This window comes from Saccopteryx leptura, chromosome 5, assembly GCF_036850995.1.
Source record: "Saccopteryx leptura isolate mSacLep1 chromosome 5, mSacLep1_pri_phased_curated, whole genome shotgun sequence".
Classification (NCBI taxonomy): domain Eukaryota; kingdom Metazoa; phylum Chordata; class Mammalia; order Chiroptera; family Emballonuridae; genus Saccopteryx; species Saccopteryx leptura.
Genome location: NC_089507.1, coordinates 116,915,258 through 116,920,225, shown reverse-complemented (window position 1 = coordinate 116,920,225; position 4,968 = coordinate 116,915,258). Strand labels below are relative to the sequence as shown.

Below are 4,968 nucleotides of genomic sequence, written 5' to 3'. Positions count from 1 at the left end.
CTTTTTTCCCTTCCTTCCTCCCTCCCTCCCTCCCTCCCTCCCTCCCTCCCTCCCTCCCTCCCTTCCTTCCTTCCTTCCTTCCTTCCTTCCTTCCTCCCTCCCTCCCTTCCTTCCTGCCTGCCTTTCCTTCCTTTCCTTCCTCTTTCTTTCTTTCTTTCTTTCTTTCTTTCTTTCTTTCTTTCTTTCTTTCTTTCTTTCTTTCTTTCTTTCTTCTCTCTCTTTCTCCCTCCCTCCCTCCCTCCCTCCCTCCCTCCCTTCCTCCCTCCCTCCCTCCCTCCATCCCTCCTCTCCTTCCTTCTTTCCTTCCTTCCTTCCTTCCTTCCTTCCTTCCTTCCTTCCTTCCTTCCTTCCTTCCTTCCTTCCTTCCTTCCTTCCTTCCTTCTTTCCTTCCTTTCTTCCTTCCTTCCTTTCTTTTTTTCTTTTTTTCTTTCAGTAAGAGGCAGGGAGGCAGAGAGACAGACTCCTGCATGCACCTCAATTGAGATCCACCTGTTAAGCCCTGTGTGGGGCTGATACTGTGCCCATCTGGGGCTACTGCTTTGTTGCTTGGCAACTGAGCTATTTTAGTGCCTAGACAAGGCCATTGAGCCATCCGCAACAACTGTGGTGGGGGGCAACTTGCTTGAACATTCAAGTCATGCTGCAGGAAAGGGGAGAGAGAGAGAGAGAGAGACAGACAGACAGACAGACAGACAGAAGAGGGGAAGGGGTGGAGAAGCAGATAGTCGCTTTTCCTGTGTGTCCTGACTGGAATCGAGCCTGCAGCTTTCACATGTTGAGCCGATGCTCTGACGCTGAGCTAACTGGCTAGGGCCCATAAACATTTCAATTCAAGTATGTGCATAGAAATTCCTGCTGAGGAGAAACATCACTTTTCATATTATTTCTAGCACCAGGTACTGTGCCTAGTACATAGTGGGTACTTAATAAATTGAGAAATGATTTAGTGAATGTACACGGGAATGGAGATCAGGGGATTGTTAAAGGAAAATGGGAAGTTCTCAATCCTGCTTTGAAATCCATCATGGAGCAAGATATGAACATTTGCCTGGTGGGTTTATTTTACCTTTTTCTTTAGGTACATTAAATGGAAATAAAATTTGATTATCTCTGTTGATTTAAGGAAATTATTTTCCTCTGGCAAGGGGTGGGGAGGTAAGGATGGGTGGTAACGGTGAAGGCATCTTCTTAGCTCAAAACAAGTACAGTTTCTGTCCTGCCTTCTTGGAAGAGATTAGGCAAGTCCGCCTCCATCAGGAAAAGCCACCAGTCTTCACTGTCCTTGGGGGTTGACTGTCTTATCTCCACAGAGGAGTGAAGGGCGGTTGTTCCACCCTCCCAGGTCTCCTGTGACCGTCCACCTGGCTGCGTTGCTGTCCAGCTGCCGCAGGAGGACGTCACCCTTGCTGTGCCTCTGGGACTCCTGCAAGCGCCAAGGAGGCAGAGTGTGTGGGGAGCGCTCAGACCTTGCTGGGAAACCGAGGTTCCCTCCCTCTTACCTTTCTTCTCTCCCTCTCTCCTTCCTTACTTCTGCATGCATGAGTGCATGTGTGCATTTTAATTTCAAAGTTACAGTTGACCTTTGAACAGAGCCGGGGTTAAGGGTGTTGACCTCCTGTGCAGTCAAAAACTTTTTTTTTTATTTGAGAGAGAGAGACAGAGACAGGAAGGGACAGGAAGGGAGAGATGAGAAGCATCAACTCATAGTTGCTCCACATTAGTTGTTCATTGATTGCTTCTCATATGCGTCTTGACTAGAGGGGCTCCAGCTCAGCCAGTGACCCCTTGCTCAAGCCAGTGACATTGGCCTTTAAACCAGCCATCTTTGGGCTTAAGCCACTGATCATGGGGTCATATTTATGATCCCACACTTAAACTGGCTCTAGCTGGATGAGCTCGTGCTCAAGCCAGTGACCTTGTGGTTTCGAACCTGGGTCCTAAGTGTCCTAGGTCCATGCTCTGCCTACTGTGCCAACCCCTGGTCAGGCTGAAAAAAGAAAAGGAATGGAGAAAAATTGCTGTGTGTGCGTGACTCTCATCTTACCTAGAAGTCAGCTTAACCTTTCCTTGTGATAAAATGATATAGATGATATGGCCCTGGAAAAGTATTGACATTTTCAGAATCTGAAAAGACCATTGAGATCTTCCCTGGGGGGGGGGGTCTATTTCCCAGCTGATTCTTCATGAATTATGGGGACTTGGCACCAAACAGTGACCTTGATACCAAACCAAAATGATGAGGCTTTGGCTGCCCTTGAACTGAGAAGTTCTAGGGAAGGCTGTTCTCAAGGTGACATGTGTTTGTTTTAAATTGACTTAAAAATAATAAAAATAGTCTTCAAAATATTGGGCTGCCCTTGCTTCACTGATCAAAAGGAGAAAGGAGTTGTTTTTAACGTTAATCTGGTTAATGCCGCGGTGGTGTTGTGGGTCTGCTCAGACCAATTATTCTGAATCCTCAGTGAACACTCTAGAAACTGAAAGGATCTGAGGCCTAAAAGAAAGCTTTCAAAGCCAAAGTGAATCTGACACCAAAACAGATTGTAGCCACAGTAAGAAAAAATTCATTAAGCCAGACATGTTTGAAATATGGGGACTCCCTGTGGTACTACAATGAAAAAAAAATCAGATTAAAACATTCAGTGTCTCTGTTGTAGAATCATAACTTGAGTTTATGAGCAAATTTGAGATATAGCTTAAGTAATTGGCCCATTATTCCGGCTAATACCCGCTTTGAATTTATGAAACAATGTTAAAAGTTAGGATTATTTGGAGATATGAATTAACAGATTTTGAGTTTCCAAGAAACTTTCAAAGATGTGTTTTATTTTCTCTATTAAAATTTCAGATGTTTCTGAGATGTGTGTTTCTCATAGATGAAACTGGTGATTTTACAGCAGTTGCTGTAACAGTTTGCAATGGCAAACTGTTAATTTTCAGAATAAGTACTATAGCCCAGAAATAGAGCATAAAGTTAGTCATAGGACATGTATTCTAAAAGTGAGAGTTACCACCCTGGCTGGGTAGCTCAGCTGGCTAGAGCAGCCTCATGATTTGCCAAAATTGTGTGTCCAATCCCCCATTTGGGCACATTCAAGAATCAACCAATGAGTGCATAAGTAAGTAGAGCAACAAATTGATGATTCTCTCTCCCTTTCTCCCCTTCCTCGCTCTTTCTAAAATCAATCAATAAAAAAAATTAAAAAAAGAAAAGAAAAGTGAGAGTTACCATGGAATATGAGTGAATAAAAGTGTTCTTTAAAGATGATTTTAAAAATTAATGAATGCCTTAATTTACTAAACAATTTGATGAGTAGTTTGGTCATGATTTGGTGTGATCATAAGGCAAAAAAAGTTTTATTTAATTGAACTTTCTTTTAAAAGAATCTGTAGAATTAAAATAATAATAATAATAATAACAATAATGATGACAAAGATGTGATGTGTTGGCAGAAAATTTAAAGTGAACTTTAAAACTTTTCAAAACTTTAAAATGAACTTGACATGACCAACTTGAAGGAATTTCTTGGTAGTGTAATGATCTTGGACATGGGCTTATTACAAGGTCTGTCTTGTGATTATTATTGGGAAAATTGGAACTCAAAATATAAGCCATTTTAGATTTTAAGATTTCTTTTTAAAAGTTTTCTGATAAATTGTTAACATAACACTATTTTACACAATTGGTTATTAAACATAGCCAGCCCTAGGTAGTACAGCAATAATAAGTCTAATATCATTTTTAATGATCTTCAGAGAACTATTACCCAAAATATGATACTTAGTTTCACCTCACAAAACCCTGTAATGTTGGCAGCGCAGACGTATTGTTACCCTTCTACAGAAGATTTAAGAAATGCAACTTTAAAAGAAAAACAAAATTTATTTATGTAATATGTTCATCACAGGGGTTCAAGCAGAGACTTAATTTAAAAAGCAGGAACAAGACAAATATGACATCACCGCTGAAGATACAGAGTCTTATACAGAAATCAATTCAAGGACACACCATCCAAGGAAAGAATAAAAAGACAACACAGGGAGAGAGGTTGGACAGCTGGGTCAGGGCTCTTGGTTGAAGACAACCTTTGCAGAGTTTCTTGAAGCTACTTCTTAAAGGTTGAGGGAGTTTTTGCAGAGCTTGGCAGCATGTGTGTTCAGTGGGCTATTGATGTTGGGTTCTCCGAACAGGCTTTGGATAGAGAGCAGGGTGGTCTTGACGTCACTCAGGGCAGACCACTTGTCCTTCAGGACGTCCAGGCAGATGTTACCCCGGGTGTTCACATTAGGGTGGCAGCAGGGGGCAAGGGACTTCGCCATGGGCACGTTGTAAGCCACTGGGGGACTTTAGAGAGAGCTTATCCCTCAGGTCTTACTATGCCAGCTGCTCCATGGACGGTCCCTATCCATTTGAAAATGTTGTATGATTCAGGGAAGGCAGAAATTCCTTTGCCACTAAGTATCATGAGGGTCATCAGCTCCTGCTGTGACCTGGGGAGAATCCTGGCAGTATCCCTGTACCTTCTGTCCTCCTTTTGAGCAGCCCCAAGTCCTGTAGCACCCCCACCTCCCATATCTTAGCTGATCCAGGAGGAGAGAGGTCCCCAAGAAAGGCAAGCTTTTGACTTGCTGAAAACTGGAAACTGCTGAGACCAGGACTAGTTATTCCGATCCTGCATCACTGCTCACTGCGCTTTGATGACTGAAGAAGTCACTTCTGGTTTTCGGTTGCTCCTGAATTAGACATAAAGCATGAAAAATATTCTTAGCTTAGTTCCAGGCATTTCTTGGTTAATGAATGTAATGTAGTTCTTCATTGTAATCTGGAACTCATTTTACTCTATTAACTCTAGGCATGATTTTGTGTTCTATCTGCGAAATTACCTGGTTCACTTCATTTGCATTCTATTTTAATCTGAGGGAATTCACATGTCGCTTCTATGAACAATAAATAGTTTACTAGTCACC

General features: G+C 42.3%; 1 pseudogene; it reads right to left on the bottom strand.

The window, feature by feature from the left end:
* Positions 1 to 1,273: 1,273 nt before the first annotated feature.
* On the bottom strand, positions 1,274 to 4,475 carry LOC136406547 (ubiquitin-conjugating enzyme E2 C pseudogene; annotated as a pseudogene).
* Between the last annotated feature and the right edge of the window lie 493 nt (positions 4,476 to 4,968).